Below are 25,082 nucleotides of genomic sequence, written 5' to 3'. Positions count from 1 at the left end.
TAAACTCTAGAGAATCAAATGACCCTATTGAAAAACATAGGGCAGAGCTAAACAAAGAATTCTCAGCTGAGGAATAGCTAAGGAATAGATGAGAAGCAACTAAAGAAATGTTCAACATCCTTAGTCATCAGGGAAATGCAAATCAAAACAACCCTGAGATTCCACCTCATACCAGTCAGAATGGCTAAGATCAAAAACCTAGGTAACAGCAGATACTGGCGAAGACGTAGAGAATGAGAAACACTTCTCCACTGTTGGTGGGACTGCAAGCTGGTGCAACCACTCTGGAAATCAGTCTGGCGGTTCCTCAGAAAACTGGACAGAGTGTTACCTGAGGACCCAGCTATACCATTCCTGGGAATATACCCACAAGATGCTCCAACATATAAAGACACATGTTCCACTATGTTCAAAGCAGCCTTATTTATAATATCCAGAAGTGGGAAAGATCCCAGATGTCTTTCAACAGAGGAATGAATAGAGAAACTGTGGTGCATTTACACAGTGGAGTACTACTCAGCTATTAAAAACAATGATTTCATGAAATTCTTAGGCAAATGGATGGAACTAGAAGCTATCATCCTGAGTAAGGTAAGCCAATCTTTCTCTCTCTCTCTCTCTCTCTCTCTCTCTCTCTCTCTCTCTCTCTCTCTCTCTCTCTCTCTCTCACACACACACACACACACACACACACACAACCAAAAACAAAAACAAAAAACCCAAAAAACCACACACATGGTATGCACTCACTGGTAAGTGGATATTAGTTAGGCCAAAAGTCTGGATTACCCAAGACACAATTCACAGACCACATGAAGCTCAAGAAGAAGGAAGACCAAAGTGCAGATGGTTCAGTTCTTCTTAGACAGGGGTGGGGGGAAATAACAAATATATCCACAGGAAGAAATACGGAGACAGTTTGAAGCAGAGACTGAAGCAAAGGCCACCCAGAGACTGTCCCACCTGGAGATCCATCCCATATACAGCCACCAAACCCAGATAATATTGCTGATGCCAAGAAGTACACGCTGACAGGAGCCTGATATAGCTGTCTCTTGAGAGGGTCTGCCAGATCATGACAGATACAGAGACAGATGCTCTTAGCCAGTCATTGAACTGAGAATGGAATTCCCAATGGAGGAGTTAGAGAAAGGATTGAAGGAGCTGAAGGGGTTTGCAACCCCACAATACCAACCAACAAGAGTTCCCAGGGACTAAACCACTATCCAAAGAGTACACATGGACAGACCCATGGCTCCAGCTGCACATGTAGCAGAGGATGGTCTTGTTGGGCATCAATGGGAAGAGAAACCCTTGGTCCTGCCAAGGCTCGATGCTCCAGTGTAGGGGAATGTCAGGGTGGGGATGTGGGAGGGGGTGGGTGGGTGAGTACCCTCATAGAAGCAGGGGGAGGGGGGACCAGTGGGGGGTTTATGGAGGGTAAACCAGGAAAGCGGATAACATTTGAAATGTAAATAAAATATATCCAACTTTTAAAAAGGATATTACCACCAATGAGAGGCACAGAATCATTACAAAGGCCTTCAAATACTACCTCTTAAAGACACAATAAAATCCACAACTGATTGGCCACTTAGTGGAATCACAGAAAAAAAAAAAGATATGCAGAAATTTGCTTTTATTTTTCCTACTTGCTGAGCCACAGTCAGCCCTCAGCAACTTACCTTTATTGTTTGACTATTAACTGGAATTGGTTGGTTGTCATTAAATATAGCTACATAAAGTGAGAAATGATGTAAGTTCATCTAAACGCCAATGCCTCTTTGTATTCTGTAATAGTTAAGATTAATTCTAGGAAATAACTGTATGAAAAGTATATGTGAAGCACTGACTGCTCTTCCAGAGGTCCTGAGTTCAATTCCCAGCAACCACTTGGTGGCTCACAACCATCTATGATGGAATCTGGTGTCCTCTTCGGGCATATAGATATACTTGCATACATACCTAAAACAAATAATCTTAAAAGAAAAAAGAAAATGAAAAAAGTCATTTTACTCCTGTAATTCAAGGATAATGCCCAGTTTTTAGAAAAATGTAATGTTAATCCAAAACAAAATTTAAAATGTGCAGATAACCCTGTCTCTATGAGGGGTTTTGGTTGGACTTGGCTGAAGGATAAAGTCTACAATCTGATTACTTAGGAGGCACTATTTTAAGTTACTGTCCACTGCTTTAATCTTTTCTCAAGGATAATGTATTACATACATACCTAACCATGTTTCTTAGGAGAAGGAAATCGTGTGGCACAAACCCCACTCTGAGCTTTCCACACATTTGTTATAAGGTGAGCAGGTTTAAGTACCCACAGTACTTAGGCCAATACTTGTGCCTTTATTTTCGGGTATACTTGAGAGCATGCAGAGAACAAGATCTTGATTAGTTCCCCATCTCCAGCCTCTTTTGTTGAAACTCGGTAAGTCTCACTGATAGGTCTCATCTACATACAGGAAGCACACTCTGAAGCCACAGGCAAGCTGTCTTCCGCTCTTGCACTTCTGCTTGCTTCCTGATGCCCTTATGGACACTCTAAGCAAACCCCAACTCAAAATCTCACAACATACTTGACATTCTGAGGAAATCCTCTCCATCCAGATGGCCTACCACAAAGGACATCTATGTTGACACAAATAAAACTTGTTTGAGACAGCCCCCGCCTGTCCCTTTGCTCTGACCTAAAAGTTTTCTGCTCATTTATAAAATGACAAAAGAAGCTGAAGGAGAACAAGCGAACAGGAAACAGACAAACCCTGGGGGAGCTGACGTACACCAGCATTCACCACAGTGCTGTGGCTGTCCTGAGGCGTTTGTACTTCAGCTGCTCTTCAACTACTGCTTCAGATCCAAACCCTAGCTTTTCTCCTTCTGAAACTGCAGCACAACACCATTTCTATAAATGCCACTTTAGAGGCATGAAAGTGAGTTTTCCTTTTAGGAAATAAAAATAAACACTGTACAGAATGGCAAGTCTTACTTCCTGTTTCCTTTTGCTTTTGTTTAAAATTAAACCCATTTAAAGCATAAAGAATGATCACTTTTCATTAATGTTAAAACCTAAATATTTAAGCTATACATATTATAATTGCTTCACTAATTAACATAATTAACAAGCCATTTTCAAAATTATTTTAAAATGTTAAAGCCAAAGTAGCATCAATTAACCTATAAAACAATTCGTGCCTATTATTTTATATACTATCATTTTAAACCACTGATGCTTACAAGTAATGTAAAATCATAAGTATTTTCAGTCTGTTACACACCATATAAAGCCAGGTGACAATGAATATAACGTTATTTTTTTTTGCACGAACATTTCTAAAGTCAACTCAAGAACAAATTCACAAAGAAGTGTTAAAGGTGCCAGAGGATTTTCTTCAATTTGTTACTTTAAAACTTTGTATTTATGAAAAATCTATATCAACCCAAAATAAATACAAGCAATACGACTGCTGTAAACACATTCATACACTAAGAAAATAGTTAGTAGATGAGCTGTAACTCAAGCTGAACATTCAGTGCTGTGAACACAGGCAATGGGGTCGGTAAGCTGAGGGAAGTGGAATGCGGAAAACCACCCACACTTATTCCCAACAACCTTTGTAGGAAAGTGAGAGCATTTATAGTGTTCTACAATAAGATTTTAGAAAGCAATTGTTCTGATTAACAACTGGTACAGATCAAACAACAGGATAAGCAAGTGAGAGACAAACAGGATTTAAGTGAGCTGCGGAATGTGTTTGAATCATCAGACTAGGAAGCATTCAAATTCCTGATAATGATTCAGGAGGAGCCGGAAGCAGTTGTATGTTAGCTACAATCTCCTAATTTCAGCCTGGTTCTATAGTTCTTTATACTACACGACAGCCTTGTGAGGTCAGGGCGGCCACATTTTGTTAAGTGCTTTCTACCTAGGACTAGCAAAAGCACTTCTTTCTCTTCTGCAGTACAGCACACACATCAGTTTGAGTAGACAAGAGTACTAATAATTTACTTACAGACTATATTAGATAGGTAATTCTTCTCAAATAAATCTGCATTTGGGCCAGAAAGCTATGGCTCCTGCTCTTAGCTTAGCTTCTATGTTCAGGAACTATATATCCTGTTATTATAGTTGGACATTCCTGCTAAAAGACTGATTCAGACTCTTCCAAGCATCTGAAAGCTGTATCTAAAACCTGTCCAAGATGCCAAAGAAAAGGGCTGGAGATATGGTCTAGTGACAGAGTATTTAGCTAGCATTAGCTTTAGACTGACCATGGATCAAAAAGAAAAGAGAGAGGGATAGGAAAGGGGAAAAGGAAAGAAAGGGGTGCTAGGAGACCTAAAAACAGTGGAAACAAAGAACAGAAGAGGAAGAGGGGGAAAACAGAGGAGAGGGAGAAAGAGAGGGAAGGAAAGAGAAGGAAGAGGAAGGGGAGGAGGTGCTGAAAGGAACTGTGACAGTTAATTTCATGGCCATCATCACTGGAGACAAAAAACCTCTGGGTGAAGGCATCTCTCAACTGGGTTGACACAGGAAGACCTCCCTGAGTGGAGGCGGTGCTACATTTCATGAGCTGGGGTCCAGGACTAAATAAAATGGAGAAAGTGAACTTGGGTATTAACATTTCCCTCTGCTTCCTGACTGTAGATACAATGTGACCAGCTACTTCAAGATACTGTCATCATGCCTTTCCCACCACGATGGACTATAACTTCACATCAGGAACCTAGACAAACCCTTATGTTCACAAGCTCCTTTTGTCCAAGAACCTAAAACATTTTAATCCCCAGCAATCTATTCACTAGAAATTAGAAATCAAAGTGTAGTGCTAATCCACTGCTGTGAAGTGATAGGATGGAGCCACCTCTCCCTGTCACAACAGCAATGGCTGACTCTATCTCAGCCAAGGAAAGAATAACACACTTACTTAATCAATTTAATGTGAAAGAGGACCTTCATACTGAAGACCCAAAGGCCCAAGGAAAGTTATTTTTTTAATAAAGAATATACCACGTCACTGTGCTACTGGATAAAAAGGGTATGAGCTGAATGCAGCAAAGCCCATCCTCAGATCCTTCTTGGTCCTTGGCACTCCTTCCTTCCAGGTGTACAACAGGATCCCTTCTGAAATAAGAATCTTATTATCTACTTACTATGAAGTAAGATTGGTGGGAATTTCTCAATGGCCAGATCTTATACAGAAAAGGTGGGGAGAAAGTTACAGGTAATTTATACACATGATGGGCTGCTTTGGAGAAAGGTGGTTAGTCCAGTTTCCCTTTGCGGGGGGATTTTCCCCCTCAGCTCATAAGTTATGGTCCATTATTAAGGGAAACCAAGGCAAGAACTCATGCAGAGAACATGGAGGAGCCCTGCTTACACTTTCCCTGGCCTGCTCGGCTAACTTTCTTATATAGCCCACACCCATCTGCCCTAGGGATGGCACTACCCACAGTAGGCTGGACCCTCCATCCTTTCTTAGCAATTAAGAAGTGACAGATACACAAGGCAATCTGACAGGCAATTCCCTCTCCTCAAGTCTTTCAAGTTGACAACTGAAGCTTAACTATGACAAGGGTTAGATTTCCATGACCCACCTTGAAGAAGAGAAAAATCTTATTTCTTGGACTCATATTCTTATATGAGGGACAAGAAAAGGTGACAGGGGAAGTTAGAGAGATGTTGGTTGTGGGGCCCTTTGAATGTCATTTAGTTCAGTATTCTTAACATGACAAAATACTTGAGGGTATTATTTTACTGAGCCTCAACTCTACCCATCTTCACATGTACACATGTACATCTTCAGTTTGCAGTTGTTTCTTTTGTTTTTCGAGGCAGGGTTTCTCTGTGTAGCTCTGGCTGTCCAGAAACTTGCTGGCCTGGAACTCACAGAGATCCATGTGCTCCTGTCTCCAGAGTACTGGGGTTACAGATTTGTGCAAACACAGCATCTACAGATATGGAACCCACCCACCTTTACCTGTGCTTCCATTATCTTTCCTGCATCCTTAGATAAAGTCTATACGGGCCTTTGCTGCATTTGCATGCCCTTTCCTTTAAGCAAAACTCATTGTTTCCTTCTCTAAGCCTGTAAAAAAGGCTTTTCTCCACCTAAACTAACCTATCACCAGCGTTTCTCAGCACCCTCCCATCTCTGCCTAGATGCTAAAAACAAAGTAAGAATTTTCACTGCTATTAGCATTAGGGATTTAGCCAAGAGGCCAAACAAACAACACAGAACTCTAGACTTATTTTACTCTCCCGCCCTTTTTCTTTCCTTTTTTAGTGACAGGATCTCACTGTTTAGCCCTAGGTGATCTGTTATACAAAATGAAGACCAAGCTGGCCTCAAACTCAAGAGATCCACCTGCTTCTGCCTCCCAAAGTTGAGATTATGAGTATACTACTACACCCAGCTGTTTAATTTTATATATTTTTATGGAAGTTGAAGTGCTTTATTTCTCAGCTTTAAAAATTGTTCGGTGATATAACGAGGACAGGGGTATGTGAGGGGTGGGGCCAAGGGGAAGAGTAAGGGAAGAATAATTAGCACTTAAAGACATTTAAAAAGGACATATAGAAACTAGTCCTTGCCAGGCATGCTGGTTCATACCTTTAGTTCCTGCACTCAGGAGGCAGGGTCAGGTGGATTGGCATGGTGCGAGGCTAGCCTGGTTTACACAGCTAGGTTCCAGGACAGCCAGGACTACAAAGAAAAACCCTGTCCCAAAAACAACAGAAAACAAAACTATGGAGAGAGAGAGAGAGAGAGAGAGAGAGAGAGAGAGAGAGAGAGAGAGAGAGAGAGAGAAGAAAGAGCAAGCAAAGACACCCATTACACACTTGTTTACTTGCTTGAATGGAGTTACTCTACTCAGGGGTTAGAGAGCTCCTCTCAGCTGCAGGTTGCCGAATGAAATTTCTAGTGCAGGTGTGAGGTACTTCTCTTTGAATTACTGATAAAGTATATCCTGGACACCCACAAAATACAAGCTATCATCACTGTTCTTGGTTGCCATCAAAAGTTGACAGTAAGAACTTACTGCTGAAAACTCCGCATGCTCTGGTCACAGGACACAGAAAACCCAAACTGGTACTGATTAGGAAGTATGCGACTGAACAGCTTTTCAGTCGTGCTCAGTGCTGTGCAGGCTGCTAGTTGTAGAAGTCAAGTCTCACCCAGCATCAAAGACCACAGTGTACAATATCAGTTCAAATGTTCTGGGGTGGGGGTTCTGCTGGGGGCAGATAACCAACTATTTTCTGTCTGGATTTAAGGACAGCTCTATAGGAGGAGTAAGTCTAGTTGAGAACCACGTAGTTGAGGAGCTCACCCGCTTGAGGGGTAAACTAAATACTATCACTGCTACAAAAACATGGGCAGGTATTTACGATTTCCCTACCTAGGCTGTCCACCTTCATATTTTTTAAATGAAAGATTTATTTTTTACTGTATGTGTATGGTGTTTTGCCTGCATCTATGTGTGTATCGTGTACCTACAGTCCCTGCACAAGCCAGAAGAGGGTGTGAGATCTTCTGGAACTGAAGTTCTAGATAGTTATGAGCTATCATGTAGGTGCTGGGAATTGAACCTGGGTCCTCTGGAAGAGCAACTTGCATGTTTAACTGCTGAGCCATTTTCCCAGGCCTGGGTGGTCCATCTTTAAAATGAGGCTAAGCGCTTCTAACACACAAAATTGTGGAAAACCATGTGAGGTAAGTGATGGACAAGCAGTTAAAACACACCAATACTCTCGGCATTCCATTGGCAGGCAGGAGAATTACGATTAAGGTCAGTCTGAGGTGTTTCACAAAAAGCAAATCAAGACTAATAAAGAAGCATGTAAAAACTGACCAATAGTACATAAATACAAACCATTCCATAGTAAAAGCCTGCTAAACCTATATTTAGACTTGTCTTAAATAATGTGATAGTTTTAAAAGATTTATTAAAACTTGGTTTTAGAAGCATCACGAAAGAAACACTGCTTATTTTACTAATTGTTATCTATATTCCACTTCATAATCAGAAATTCTAACAATGAATTAAATTGGAGTTTATAGAAAAGACAAAACAACACATGGCTACATGTTATTTATATGATCATCATTTTTAACAATGAGCTAATCATACACTAGGCACTGTTAGGGTTTAGATGTGCAGAATGAATATGACCCTGAGAAATTTGTCAACCACCACAAGCTGTGTCAATAAAACACCAATTTTATCCCAAAAACGGGTACCCTGTATGTGAAAGATAAAATCATCACAGAACAGCCTCTCACAATGGGTAGAACAGTAGAACAGCCTAGAGAGGCTCACACATTGCACTTCTCAAAACAGGTAAGAAACTCTAGCTCTTTCAACAACCATCAAACACACACAGACTGGGGAGACAGCTCGGTTGGCAGGGTGCTTGCTGTGCGAGAGTGAAGGCCTTATTTTGGATCCCTACACCCTGTTAAAGAGCTGGGCACGGCAATGCTAACACGGACAACACTAGTGCTGGGACGGTAGAGGCAGGAGGCTCTCTGGGGCAGTCAACACAGCTAAATGAGCAAGCTCCAGGTTCAATGAGATACACTATCTAAACTTAAAGCAAGTAGAGGTGGTGAGAGATGGCTCAGTGGTCAACAGCGCTGGCTGCTCTTGCAGAGGACCAAGGGTCAATTCCTGGCATCCATGTGGCAGCATATGTCCTTTTAACTTCAGTCTCAGAGGATATGACCCCCTTTTCTGGCCTCCATGGGCAAAGTACACAAGTGGTACATAGACACACATGAAGGCAAAACCCATACACATCAAACAAAAGTAAAGGTTAAAAAAATAAAATGATTTAAGAAGGTGGTGAGTGACAGACACCCCTAAAATCAACCCCTGCCTTACACAAGATCATATACCATGTTTGTAGCAATACTTATATAACATGAAACCGACAGGAAAGGATTAGACTGTTTATCACCTTAGTACAAGACAAGAAGCCTTGCTTTCATTTAATTAGATTCCTTTACTTGAATTCCATGGAAAATTTTTGGTAATCTCCTAAAAGAATCAAAAATTTTTCTTTTTAAGAAACTAAATATTAATGGTCATATACTTCCTCACTCACTCATTTAAATGTCATTTCAAATTTACTGCCAAGTTTGTATATATACTGTATGACATGACATTCTGATATGCACATACATTAATTAAAGACTGAATCAACGTCTGTGCATCACTTCACAAACATCTCTGAAAAACACGCTCCTATATTCTCAGGACTAGTGAAGTGGCTCAGGAGATAAGGGTGTTTGTCAAACAAACCGGGCAACTTGATTTCAATCCCCAGAATGCACATTAAGGATGAAAGTAGAAAATCAACTTCAGTTGCACACACACAAATTTGGGGGAGAAAACATAATCAGAACTGTTCTCAGTAATTTTGCAAATGTACAACTCTATCACTAACTGTACAGACCATGATATAAGTACAGTAAGTCTTCCTTGGAATTATTTCTTTTTAATTGAAATTGTGACCTTTAACCTCTATCCCCTCAGTCTCTACCACCACAGCCCTATTTCCAAGCCATTCCTCTTGTATACGCTCAATGATTTTTAGGTTCTGTATGGAACAGGATCATATAAAACACTTTAATGTGTCTGGCTTCTTTCACTTAACAAAATGCCCTCTCTCTGCTCATCTATCTGTTGCAGAAAATGGCAATGCTTTCTTTTCTAAAACAGAGTAAAGTATTACAGCTCTTTTCAAACTCCAGTCGTCTGCTGGAATACACTTAAGCTCATCCTCTAGCTCGTCTGCTGTGGATGGTGCTAAAACAAACATGTAAGTGTAGCAATCTGACATACTGAATTTCATATCCTTTAAATATAACCTAGGGGGACTGTTAAGACTACATGGTAATATTATTTTAAACCTTTTAAGGAACGTCCATAGTTTTGTCCATAATGACTTTTGTTTTTGTTTTTAATATGTATGCTTTAAATATACAATGGTCACAAGTAAAGAATTATATACATACATATACACATATAATAAAGATGCAGAACTTACAAATATATAGAAGATTTGGTAGATAAATTTCACTTTAATTTTGGTACAACTATCAGACAAAATGAACAAAATTGGCAAGCTGTTTCCAATCCACCCACAAATATGTCTCAAAATGGCAGTATACTGCCACAGGAGATGCAATGCACTGCCACACCACAAACATATAATTAACACATAGCTATACAATTATAGTTCATTTGTTAATTGAAGCATTATTCTTTAAAAACAAAACAAAATGTTAGACTTCTGCATACTATTTATAATTTATATTAGGTGGCTAATTTGCCTATCACCATGTTAAGCCTTAGGCTACAAAATATCACCCATACAGGAAATACGTAAATGTTGCCTATAGACCTACAAAAAGGTATTGGCCCAATAAAAAAACAAGGAAAAGACATAAGCTGGCCAACTTTTGTTTACAGGAGGGGAACAGATCACTGTCAACTAGGCACATAAATTAAAACAAGATTATAATGAAACACATAAAAGCCACCAACACCCAACACTGCTCATCCTCACTGCACCTGCACTGCTGTATCTCCTGAGGGGAAATGCATATTTAAAAACCACTGCAGAGAAGAATCCAGCAAGATTTACTCATTTTCAAGTTATGTTTATTCTATAATCCAGCAATCCTACTCATAGGAAGGGACAAGGGATTTTAACATGCACTTTCTACATCAGGTAATAAATAGGAGATATAGCCCATATGGACTGGATATAACAACTGTAGAAGCTGGCGGGCAGTTCCTCAGTAACAGACATATTCTACAGTCATAGTAAATCCTGACCATGTTCTCCAGTGAGGAGGTTGGTTATAATATGTGATAATAGATCTTGGTTATTCTAAATATATCCCCAGCAACCAAAGCAATATAGTTCCAATTAGCTGCTCATTCAGGCCACAGAGAGAGATCAGCAGTTAAAAGTACATGCTGCTTTTTTGTGTAGGACTCAGGTTCAATTCCCAAAACCCGCAAGGTGAATCATGACCACTTGCAACCTAAGTTTCAGGGAGTACAATGCCCTCTTCTGGCCTCCATGAACCACTGCATGTGTATGCAGGACACATGCATCAGGACATACAAGCACACACACAACATGGCCAAACATAAGCTAGAACATGTTTTAAGAATTCCTAGGGAGCATCTTTTTCATGGTGGAAAACCCTGTTTGGGTATGTACCCTGTCAATAGCTTCCTTCATTCAAGAACAGCAAAGCCTCAGGACAGATGCTGATAGGGTCAAGCATCTAGTTACTAAATGAAACACAGTCACTATCTGCTTCTATCAGCGCTAGACAGTAAGAAATGTGCTCAGTTTATAAAGTGAAGAACAGAGGTTTAAAAAAATCTCTTAAACTAAAGGGCAACTGAAGAAAGCATAAAGCCTGATAAAGGAGAGCTGTGCTCTCTTGTGCTCGCTCGTTCATGCCTCTCTCTCTCCCTCCCTCACTCCTTCTCTTTCCTGGCTTCCACTAAAACCAGAACATATATTTACAAAGACACAACATACTCACAGGGACCACTACCCAACACACACAGACACACACACAGACACACACACCTCTACCCTAACAAGTCTAATATAGTTCTGTCTCAAATTAGGAAATGATGCTTATAAGACTATATTCCTAAAATTATTAAATTCGGTGTGAGTAATCCTTAAGTTTTTACATGTACTTAGCATGTGTTCTGTGTGTTTGCAGGCACACATTTGCACCATAGCACATACATGAAGACAGAGGTCAGAGGACAAGCTGAAGACCTTTGTTCTCTCCTTCCACAAAGTGGGTTCCAGGATCAAACTCAGTCATCAGGCTTGGCAGCAAGAGCCTTTACCTACTGAACCATCTTGCCATCCCCGAATAACCCTGTCTAACTAGGTATTATGTTTGGGCCAGAGGAAAAATTAGAAACTACCACTTATTCAAGTGGTTTGCTTTCTAATGCTGTGACAAACATCACATTCAAAACCAACACGAGGAAGAAGGAGATTGTTCCATTGTATAGTTTTGAATGGAGTCAGAGCAGAAATCTCCTGGCAGGGGACATGGAGAAACTCTGTGTACTGGCTTGCATTTTATTGCTTGCTCAGCTACCTTTTCATACACCCCAGGAGGACCACCAGTCTAGGAGTGGCACTGCTCACAGTGGGCTGGGCCTTCTCACATCAATCAGTAAGAAATGCACGCCCCCCCCACACTTAACTAGAGGTCAATCTTAACTGAGGTTCCTTCTTCCAAGAAGACTTTAGCTTGTGTGGAGCTGACAACATACTGTGCGGCACAGGAAGTGAGCACTAGCAGTAGTGAGTGGTGGCGTTCTTCTACTCAACAAGGAGTGAGTGCCACAGGGAAGAAACAGACCTACATAGACACCAAAGGTTTCCAAAGTCTCAAGTAAGCCGAAACTCATGGTGATCCTCCTGCTCCAGCCTCCCAAAGGCTGCAATTACAGGGGTGTCTCTCTATACCCAGTCTCAAATCTTTACAATACTTCTCAACTTCATTACTTCAACTCATACTTAGAATGTGTCCTTACCTCCTCCTCTTTGAAGGAAAAAATAGCAGAGGTGAGGTAAAAGTCCCATTTTACAAATCAGTCCCCCTACCAACATCTTTGACAACTCACTAAAACAAGAGTTTATGGTTAAATGCTGACCCTCTCCCCAGTACTCTTTGGGGTATCCCAACTGCCACAATACCAGTAAAATGAAAACATTAACAACTTTCATCAGCTGAGAATCAAACTTTTTCTACTCTTATTTGCTATGACAGCGTTTCAGATTCAGTGAGGAACAAAGCTGGTCTTCATTCCTGTCAAGACTGTTTCTCTGCCACTTCAACAATCTTAAAATCTGCAAACTTACTCATAGTCCTAGAGGACAATTACTGTTGGTCTGTTGAGATTATTTTGGGGTGTTGTTTCGTATGGTCACCTTTGGAAACCAGTTATATTACAGTATCCTGAATACCTTAAAACCAAGTTTGTTTTCAAACTTCAACTCTGGTTTCCTGAAATATTTTCTCCAGGAGTAGTAAATTTTCACTGAAGAAGCCCTTGAGCCACCTTGAAGCATACAGTGTGTATGTGTCCGCTGGCACGGCAGTTCCAATAAATAGACGGCCAGGCATTCTGGCCAATGCATCCGATTCTCACCTGATGAAAGTTGTGAATGTCTCCATTTTACTGGTACTGTGGCAGCTGGGAAACACCACTTCCCTCCCTCCATCCCCTCAGTGGACCCTTCAACTCTTCCTACCCCTAACTCGCAAATCAATCATCTCTCTATTATTGTTGTTACATACAATATAATACAATACAAAGTGGTCAACCCTGAAACTATATATACAAATAACAAAAATGGTCACAGCTAGTTGTACTTTATATACTTGTACATGTATATACATACTTCATACAGTAATACTTTTTTCTTGCCCAGTCTAAGATTAAACATTGTACTTACTCTTACTTAATCTGAAACAAGATTGCTCCTTAGAGTATTCCCCAGCCCCAGGAGACCATCACTTGAAAGTTACCAGCCATTTATTTTGCAGGACAAATTTGAGATTGCTTGGTATTTTATCACAGCTAGATTTAGGATGTGCAGTTTTTAGCAAGAATACTAAATAAGTGATGTGTCCTTAGTTTATAATAAATATTGATTTGGTAAATAGTAATATTTAAAAATTTAAAGCAAATTATAATGGCTACTTATGAATTTGGATAGATAGTACTGTGATCAAAACAGACCTGTGATCAGTTTCTTACTCTACCACATAACTAAGTCCTCTTGGGTTCAACCCTCTGGAAGTTCTGCCCTGCCCTTCCTTCTTCCTTTGCCATACCCCATTTTAGCCTCAAGAGTAACTAGTATTATAGATGTGTACCACCTAACCAAAAAAGTGTTCACATCTGCAGTTAAATATCCTTTTTTCCAAGACTGAAACCAGTTCCATGCTGGCACTCTCATGTGATTCTGTTTAATATTTATACATTTGTGATGTGAAATAGGATCATGCATATACACTAAATACTTGTTTACTACATAATTTTTTGTTTTCAATATACTTGTTTAAGAATAGTAGAAACATGCAACAGTGTGATTTTTGGTTGAATTTTATAATAAGATCCTTTTGTTTTTTGAGACTGGTTTTCTCTGTAGCTTTGGCTGCTCTAAAACTCGCTCTATAGACCAGGCTGTCCTTATACTCAGAGATTCCCCCCTGCCAGTCCTTCCCAAGTGCTGGGATTAAAGGTATGTGTTGCCACTCCCTGGCAATAAAATCATTTTTAATTGAATGTATAATACCTTCTCTCTGGTGTTAAATTATGTAGAAATTTTAGACACGACCAATTAAAAAAAAAATCTACACAATGAAATTTCTCTGTATATATGCACCCTTTAAAATAATGTAATATTACATATGATTGATTTTCACATAAATGAGGTTTAAAAAAACAATTAATAGTATATTTTATTCAGTGCCCTAGCCAGGCAGTTTGTGTATTTCTGTTCCATCCTTCCTTCCTTTCTTTCCTTTCTTCCTTTCCTTCTTTCCTTCCCTAAAAGAACTGACCTCAGTCTTGAAGCCTAGAAACTGGCTGGTCAAAAAGGATAAGGAAATTCCAAAGTGGTAGAATAACTAAATCAATGAAGACTAAATACACAATTTGCTAACACTTGGCTGGAAAAGAGGGCAGGGGCTAAATTTCAGAGCTCTGCCTAATTACTACTACCTGCCCAGACCCTGGAAACAGACCAACTTCATACTATAGTAATTAGCCAACTGATAAATGATTCAGAAAGAGTATTATACAAATCAGCTCTCTATTTACAATCTGATTAACTCAATTATTCTGACATCCATAGAAAACCTTCCTATCACACTTACAGAGAGATCTACTGGCTGCTCCATTTGAGCTGCCCTGATTCAGCCCACCCTGTGCATCACTGAAAATCAATGCTAGGTTAGGCAAGCAGGAAGCTGGGTAGCACCAACTGTGCACATAGTCCCTACAAAGGATCACTCTATACTTATAATTATTATTAACAAACTAAAACTGGTTTGCTTTTAGTTCTATCTTTTCCATATCAAATACAAAAGTGTAAACTATCACTGATGAACTCCAAGTACATAAGGACAGACTGATTTTATTACTGTTGACTTGTCAACACTAACATTTTCATTAAACATTTTAATTCACAGTCATATATCAGTGACCACATCTGGAAGTGGTTTCTCCTTGCTTAGAAGCCAAATTTTAACTAAATGCATTCTACAAGGTCAAATTTATGAATGTCAAGACGTAGCCTAAGAAGCCAATTTTGTAAATTTAGGATGGATCATCTTCTGAAAGCTCTTCATTTAATTTTCAACGCTTTCACATAGCTGAAGAATCAGATTACCTCAGCACCCAATAAACAAAAAGAAAACTGACAATTCCAAATCCATCTGCCCACCAGGCGTGGTGGGATACCTGCAGTCCTACAGTAACCAGGGGCTGACAAGTGGAGCCTAACTTTGAGGCCAGCAGGAGCTACACAGTGAGAGCCTGTCTCCCTGCTCTTAGTGCTCAGTGTTGGGTTATGACACTCACTGAGGGTGGCTCATAACTACTTGCAACTTCAGCTCCATGAAGCTGACACTCCTCTAGTCCCCATGGGTACCTAGTACAGATATATAATCAAAAATAAAATATAGAACAAACTGACAACTTCTTGCAAATAAGGAGATAAATATTTATGGTTTCTAAAAACATGCTGGGTCTGTTAGTACACACCTGCAATCCCAGCACTCTATGGCAAGAACTGAGTTAAAGACCAGCCTAAACTCCACAGTGAGATAATCTCACAATACATGTCTCTTCGTGTGTGTGTGTGTGTGTGTGTGTGTGTGTGTGTGTGTGAGTGAATACACACACACAACCCAAAACATGCAAGAGGTATAAAATCAAAGTCCTATAATCTTAGGATTCTATACATTTCTGGTGAAAATAACTTTTACCTACATTAGTTTCTTATTTGTAAGTACAACAAATAAAACTGGTTTTATTCTTTACAACTATTACAAGAGTTCTCCGCATTTATTCCCAGCAGAGGACAATTACAGCCAGCACTTCGGCTGTACATTACTGCCCACAGGTCAGTTCTAATCATACCATTTGTTTACATGAACAAAGAATATTTCTACGTTGTTTTGTAAGAACATATATTCATAGTTTTTAATATTTTCTTTTATAATTTTTTACTTCGTTTCAGGTGCAGCCATTTTGCCTGAATGTACATGTGTGTACAATGTGCCTACAGCGACCAGAAGAGGGCACTGGGTCCTAGAACTGGAGTTACAGATGGTCTTGAGTCTCCATATGGATGCTGGGAATTGAACCCAGGTCCTCTGGAAGAGCAGATGGTGCTCTGAGCTATCTCTCTAGCCCATTTAGATATTTTGTTTAGATGTCTTACAAAAATAACAAAAATATGCTCTAGTTGGTCCTTTACCCAAAAAGTTGGCCCACTCATGATGTATAGATGAAATTAAGTCAATGGCAGTAATATCAAAACAACCCAGTTTCAAAATTGTCTGTGATATAATGTGTTTGGTTATACAGCTATCTAAGTCATCAAGTAGTTATAAAAATTATGTTTATAAAGAGATAAACATATGCAAAGTGCTTAGCACTCTATCTGTACATAGTCCTAATGTTAGGTGGTCTGACACTCACTACAAGCACTAATCAATCAAACCAGCAACACTTCTGTCACCTCACCTACTCCTCTCTCTGTACTATCACTTAAGAGCTTTTCTTTAGATGCTTAGACGGGCACACTGTTGGCACTGTGCAGTCAGCACAGCCCAATCCCATCTCTCCTTTGACAGCATCTGTCCATTCTCATCCTCACTACAGCCGTGACTGCGATTCCACATGTAAGGTCACCCAGTCCTTCTCTGAGCCTGGCTTAGTCCACTTAGTCTAACAGCCTCTAGGGCTAGTCATTTTTTCCCAGACCACAACCCCCTTTAAAGTCAAACGGTACTTTATTATATATACACGTGCCATATTTTAAAATCCTTTAATAGGCACCTCACTTATTTCTATCCTTCAACTACTGTAAATAATGCTTTAGCGATTTCAATTCTTTTGAACATATATATCACAAGAGTGTGGTATCACACATACAACTGAATCTCAATTTTTTCTAAAGGTTTCAGTCTTAAGTTCAACTTCATAGACCGAATGCTGGTGAGATAGTGGAAGGTGAAGGTGCTCACCACCAAGCCAGACAAGCTGAGTTCAATCCTCAGAGCTACAGGTGGAAGGAGAACCAGCTCCAGAAACGTGGCCTCAGATCTCCACACATCTGCCTCACACATGTGCACACTTGCAAATACACAGACTTAGTAAATATAGGAAGTGTGCCGCACTGCCATGCTGCTGCTCTAGGCAACGCCAGAGGCTGAGACTTGTTGCATTTCCCAAGATCATCCCAGGAGAGCAGAGGACCACAGCAGAAATCCTGAATAAATTATGCTGTCATTTTCCTGTCTTCCCTCTTGGAAATTTTAGTTCTTTTATGTACTATTTTTTCCCACCAAAGATTCAATGAAAGACATGCCAATGTTATCATGAGTGTCTGTAAAACAAGCCAAAAAGAAAAATTTAAAACACTCCTTCAAATCTGAACTCAGAATTGTTATGAGATTTAGAGCCAAACAGCTAAACTTGAAGATTACTGTCTCTACAAAGGAAGTTTATGAGTCTGCAATAGTACAAACGCTCTGAAACTCTCTCCAACCACATCAGGAGGGAATGAGAGTGGGGAGGGAGATTACTTTTGGTCACAATCACCAATGAATAAGAATGTTGTATTTGTTGAATAAATTAAACATTTCCCAAATTACAGACAGACATGCACTATCTATAGCTTATACAAAGGTCAGATATAGTAATCTTTGAGCCTTTCCCGAGTCTACACATTAGAAAGCTCTAAATTTCAGCAAACTAATTTACTTAGAGGTTGTTCATTAGAGTCTAATAGCCTGTCTCAATGAGTCTTTTGAGGCGTGCACAAATGAATTCACATGAGACCATCAGAAAACTAACTGCATCCCTTTGATACTCCGTCACATACCCACCGTCTGGCTGGTAAGTGAGAAAACAAGGATTTCTGTAGAACACAGTTCCTGCATGTCCTCTCCCCAGTAGGATGGCTACTTCAAACCTTCACTATGGATGTCCTTTTATAAGTAACTTCTTGACAGAACCACATAACAGAGCAAAGAGGATGTTCTGGGAGACATTTCCACTCTTGCTGAGTAAAAAATGGCAGCTGCTCACTGGCTACCTTTCACACAGTACACATGTGGTCACTCCAGTGGCCTGTTACATCTGTCCTCCTGTAATTACATCCTATCTGACGTAATCATTCATCGAGATCTACAAACCCATTTCCATTGTCCAAATTACAGACAAGATTTAATGCTAGACTGACTACCTAACTAGCTTTCTAACACCACCAGTCTAAACAACTTCATCTAACTGCTCTTCTATTTAAGGGACAGACAGATACCTGGCTACAATTCATTCAGTTCACTATTCTCCTGAATAATTCGACTCTCTGACCACTTACCACACACACACACACACACACCAGCTTCTCATCTGAGGTTTTTACAGCCATAGTCTTGGAAAACATATTATTGTCATGTTTTTAATTCCCCCCCCCCACCATCATCACACTTTTCTTTTTCTGTTTGCTTCAGAAACCTTCAACCCACCCACACCCCATAAAAGACAAGCTTCTTTCCCTTTCTAGCTCTACTTTTGCCCCAGGGTCTCTGTTACATTGCAGAAGACAAGTCTGAATTCTCTTGCCACTGCCTGCCAGACTAAGTGGAATGCAGAGTGGGCGTGGCTAATTAAACTTCCTCATAGGAAATCGTCGTGGTCAAAACTTGTTTGTGACTGCAGAGGACTCTCCACCTGTCCTTTGGATTCACCAATTCTAGTATCAAAGTCTGAACTATAGAAAGAGAAGGAGGCAGCTACTTCATGCCAAGCCCATTGCTTGTTAGAGCCTAGTTAAAGGATGCTAAAATGGCTGACACTCCACACTTAAATATTCATTAGGAATGTCAGCAGGTAATGATCATCAATACAAAATTACAGTAAATTAACTACACATTAAGTATTAGACACTCTTTTTATGTCTTTTAGAAACATAGGTTCTGAGACTAGGTCTCGTAGTCTAGGCTAGTCTTGAACTCACTATATAATAGAAAATGACCTTGAAACTTCTGATCTTCTTGCCTCCACCTTCTGAGCTTGGGGAATACAGTTGTGCAATGCCCTGTTCAGTTAATGTGGTGCTGGAGAATCTAACCCAGGGCCTCACAATGCTACTAGGCAAGCATTCTACTGACTAAGCTATATTCCCAGTCCCAAGGTAAATGTTTTCTATGTAGATTCATTAGAATTCAGGCATTCAGTTAAACGAATACTACAGCTCAGAGACATATTTGTCCAATCATCTAAAGTAATAAATTCTAGAAACAAGGAACAGATCTCAGATCTCTGAGTCCAAAATTGTTAGCTAACTGTTACATTCGCTCAACTCCAAGAAAATAAAATAATTAAGTTTTAGGCATGCTGTGGTAGCATAACCAAATTTAAACAGCTATCAAAAATAAACTTTCATCTGCCAAGAAATAAATGATGTAACATTTGGTTAATGAAGTACTGGGTTTTACAGGGAAAACGGTTATTGAAAAATGATTAACTTTAATAACACCTGGTACAATAAAGACTCGAGAAATACAATCTCCAATAACCTGATGCTCCCTTTCCGTCCAGGCTTCCTGTAGTAAATATGTTATGTTGCAATAAAGCTCCTTGAAAAATGAGTCATCTGGAACCAAACATAATCAACAAGATAATGATTAACCAAAAACTGGCACAAATCCTAAGAGAGTAATAAGATTAAAATTCAGCCCTTTGAGAGACTGCTCATGTTCAAATGCTGCTATCTCAAAAATGCAAGACAACTGGGTTTATGTAATATGTTTACATGTTTATATAATGGTTCTGGCATTAGTATTTTAAACCTAAGAGCTATGTTTGAAAATCTTGTCTTAAATTTTATATTTAATATGTCACCACAAAATTTAACAATGAAAGGATTTTGTTTTCAGCTCTATAGTTCTGGTTCTAGAGAGGATAGAGAGATGGCTCAGGTTAAGAGCACTTACTGCTTTTGTCTAAGGATTAGATTCAGTTCCTAGCACCATGTGGTGGAGTGCAATCATCCATAATCCAGTCCCAAGGCATCTAGTTCCTTCTTCTGGCCTTCTCAGGCAACAGGCATACACACGGTACACTTCCATGTATGCAACACAAAACACTCATACAAATAAAATAAACAAATCTTAAGTTTACTAAAATTAACACATTTATGTAATTTTAGTATAATAAATAACTCGAATTCCACCTTAAGCACCATGAGAATTCTATATCCTTTAAATATATAAAGGAATACTATATCCTTTAAAATAGAACACATCATCTTTCACACAATACATGAGTGATTACTATGTAAAGTGTATGTGCTAATGTCTTGTCTAACAGCACAGTAGAGTGATAACAAACCCTCTTCAGAGCAGAAACACACACATTATTCCAAGGCCACAAAACCAGGTCTATAAATCTAACATCAAAAGCACATTCACCGAAACCAGCGATATAACTAATCGGGTAATTACCTGGGAAAGACTAGGGTTGAAGATTTAGCTTAGAGGTAGAGTGCTTGTCTAGCATGTGCAAATTCAGAGGGATAGACGGAGGGAGAAAAAGGGAGAAAAGGAGGAGGATTTTATAAGACTAAATTTTAACAGGAAATAAAGCAATCTTTAATAAGTTTAACCAAGGATGTTTGTAAGGAAAAAAACTTTAGCTCTTATCATGCCCCAAATAAAAAATCATAGGTCCAATGAACAAATACTACTGACCCTAATGAATAAATAATAACTTTTACTTCATCAATAAGACATGCTGATGCACATCTGTAATCCTAGCCCTACAGGGACTGAGGCAGGAGGATTACGTGTTTCAGAACAACCTGGGTTCCACATTAAGATTGTATCTCAAAAGAATAAAAAAAAATTTTTAATTAGATTTCATCAAAATTAAAAGTCCCCACTCAATCAAAAGTCATCAGTGAGAAATCAGGAAAGTCCCAATAACAGGAAAGCCACCGCTGCACACAGCACACCAAAGGATGTGTATGTACCCTCAAGCACTTACTCATGTTCAGTAAGTCAATAATATCAGTCCAGTGGAAAGAAACCTGATGTAGAAGATGAGAAATTACTTTTAAATTTCTTATTACTTAGCTATTTGGATTGTGTGCCTCAATATGTCATTCCAACCCCATCACACACTCACTCACACACTCTCACACACACAGGTGGAGACCAGAGGACACCTGGTAGGATAAGTCCCCCCCCCCCCCATGTAGTATCTTAAGATCAAACTCAGGTGATCAGTCTTGGTAGCAAGGTGTCTTTACCCACTGAGCCATCTCACTAGTCCAAGAGAGCAACTTCTTTCTTTCCTAGGCTCAAAGAGACCTGCTTACCTCTGCCTACTAAGTGCTGGGATTAAAGGTGCGTGTACCACCTCACCCAACTTGTACTAAAACTACAAATGTCATTTATCTAATTTAAAGGGATTTGATTTACTTTAACAAATATTACAACATAAATTCCAGTTTTAAGCAAATCAATAGCATCATAAATGAAAAGTTTAACAATTACCATTTTGTATATATTTATATGTGTGTAAAAATAATTATAAATATAATTTGAAATAAACAAAACATCACATTAAAATGTTAAGACAAATTCTACATCTGACAATAAATACCAATATAATAAATAAGAAAGCATGTAATGATTTGACAAATAACCAAAGTAAAAACATTACTTAAAAGAAAATATGCACAATGTCTTTTTAAGTCAAAAACCTAAAAAGGTGATAATTTAAAGTAATTTAAATAATTTTAGTTATAATTATAGTATTACATAGGTCCTAAGAAATAAAAGTACATTAGTTTCTTTCCTAAGAAAAATTTCCTGTCAGTTTAAACAATTACACAGCAGATAAAATTATAATTTCTCTTTTCACTCTTCTCCAAAACCTATTACTAACTTTCCTTCAGTAGAACACATTTATCTTTATTTTATATAATGTATAAATTAGGATATAGGGCAATAGGTTTCATTATGACATTTCATATATATACCAACATATTTTGTTTCTGATTTATCTCCCTCCCAAAATATCCTCCCCTGCCTCTCCTACACCTTCTTGGTATCACCAATAGTCTCCACCTTCTATTTGAGTAGAATTAACTGTACATGTTATATAATATTTATTATAAAGGATGTGTTGTACACAAGTAACTGTTTGACTAAATGCAGTCAGCCCACCTAACACGGCCACCAACTAAGTCACCACAGAGTGCCTCAGACTCTCCACAGCTGCTCTGCATCAGCATCTCTCCTCCAGGTTTAGCAAAGACCATGATGCACCAAGAATATCAGAGTTTCTAGATATGGGCTGGGGAAAAGCTGAAAATAACAGTAGAGTCAATTCTTTTCATTTCTGGCAGTCCTGGGTTTCTTGGTTCTAGAAGAAGCCAGTTATTTTTATTTCGGTTTAAAAAAAAAAAAAGCCTTCAATTTTGTTTGTTTTATATTTTTGAGACAAAGTCTCCTGAAACCCAGATTGGTCTTGAACTTGCATACAGCCAAAAATAACCCTGAACTCATTATTATCTTGTTTCCATCACTCAAGTCTGAGATAACACATGTGCAATACTGTGCCCAATGTCTTACAATTCTCTTTTTAAACCTTGTGTGTGGTGTGTGTGTGGTGTGTGTATGGGGTGTGTGTGGGGTGTGTGTGTGTGTGGGGTGTGTGTATGGGGTGTGTGTGGGGTGTGTGTGTGTGTGTGTGTGTGTGTGTGTGTGTGTGTGTGTGGTGTATGTGTTTGCAGAGGCCAGAGGCTGACTCAGGCATCATCTTCTATTGATCTCCATGTCTCTAAGAGTCTGCCTGTTTCCAGACCACCATAGCTGGAGTAACAGACACTACTACCAGGCCTGGCTTTCTTGCCTGGATACCTGGGATCCAAACTCAGATCCTCATGTGTGTGGTTGTCACCCAATACCCATCTCCCCAGCCTCTGTCTTCAATACTTAAAATATTTTAGGTGGGTTTTATTTGACTGATTGACTGACTGATGGATTTTGGCTTTTGTTCACAATTCTTGATCATCTTTCTTGAAATTCAAAATATAAAATGAAACTACAAACAATTATTTTGGCTTATTACAATAATTTGACACTGAAATGCTCCCCACATGCTCATGTATTTTAACGGTTGGTCTGAGCTATTTGGGGAGGCTATGAAAAGGTTCAGTGGGACCTGGCAGGAAGGAAGTAAATGAATGGTCACAGGTCTGGGGTATACAATTAACTACTCCTTCCTCTCATGCCCTCTGTCCCCCCACAGCACAAAGCAAACAGCTTCAGTCTAGTCTGCTGCCATGATGCTCTATTCTATCCTAGCATACAGGGTCACACAGAATGAACTCTACAACTGTGAGCCCAAACAAACCCTTTCCTTCTTTAGCTGCTTCTGTCAAGTATTTTAGTGATGACAACGAAAAGCTAACTAATAAATGGTTGCAAACATGAATAGTCTCCAAACTAGCTCAATTTTAATCACCCTTAATGTATCATGTGATGGTCATACTCAAGAAAAATGAACTAACTTCTCCTGCAGCTCTGAATTGTTTGGTAGTGCAAGGAATAAAGTCCAGGGCTCATTCATGTCAGGCAAAAACTATGACTAAACTACATTCCCAGACCATCTGTACTTTAACTATATAAAATTTAGTGTTTGAAATATCAACAAAACACTCATTCTCCAAAATTTAACTTTTTAAAAGCATTAAGTAAATGGAGCATAGCAGATACTACTAGGTTTTATAGGCTTCATTACACTGAGTCAAACCAGCATCTTAAACCTAATATATTGTAAGGTTTCCTATTTATATTAATCATGCTTGGTCTAACTATTAAAATGTTACTGAATTAAAGAGATGTTCTTGAAAGTGATTTTAAAATCAATGTACAGAATAGGTTCATGTAAAAATCATTAAAGTAGTATTTTCTCTTGGTCTAAAATTTACATTTTATTCCAAATTATTCTTCAGATTTGTAAGGTTTCAAAAACACAACTGAGATGAATGTTTGTGGTGTACATCTTTAATCCCAGCGCTCAGGAGGCGGAGGCAGGCAGATCTCAAGAGTATGAGGACAGCCAGGACTACACAAAGAAACCCTGTCTTGAAAAAAGACAAACAGACAGACTACCAAACCAAACAAAACCAAAAACCAAAACCACCCACATAACTAAACCTACAGAACTGGCATTTGCTTAAAGATAAACACAGAGGTCAAGGGACTAGAATACAAATCCAAAACTAGCTACACATGTATGTGGCCTATTGGCAAAACAAAAGTGCCAGGACACCTCAAATGGGGTGGGGGGTACTTAATCTTTTCAACAAGTGGTGCTAGATCAAAGGTATATTTGTTGGCAAATAAATGAACCTTGACTCTTAGTTCACATACATATAAAAATTTACTACAAAGAAATTGCAGCTTAAAAGACCTGAAACTTTATCCTTTCTAGTGGGGAAGGAAGGAGCTGGTGATTTTCTTTGCAGAGGACCTGTGTTCAGTTCCCAGCACAAGGGAATCAAATGCTTCTGGCCTCCTAGGGTAACTACACTCAAGTGTTCATGTACAGACACAATACATACAACTATAAACAAACATACAAGAACAGATAGTAAAACTCACAGGAACAAAACAGAGACAGCTGCTGAAGCGGTTAGAGCTTTATTCATAATAGTCCCAACTGGTAACAGACATGTGAGCAAGCAT

The 25,082-nt window shown here is 39.1% G+C and overlaps 1 protein-coding gene across 1 annotated transcript in view; it reads right to left on the bottom strand.

Moving 5' to 3' along the window:
* Positions 1-25,082, bottom strand: part of EML4 (EMAP like 4) — a 104,351-nt gene that overhangs the window by 56,955 nt on the left and 22,314 nt on the right. The gene's annotated exons all lie outside the window — the stretch shown is intronic.

This window comes from Micromys minutus (genome assembly GCF_963924665.1).
Source record: "Micromys minutus genome assembly, chromosome: 3".
Lineage (NCBI taxonomy): Eukaryota > Metazoa > Chordata > Mammalia > Rodentia > Muridae > Micromys > Micromys minutus.
The sequence above is the reverse complement of the archived record's forward strand: the minus strand, read 5'-3'. Positions and strand labels throughout refer to the sequence as shown.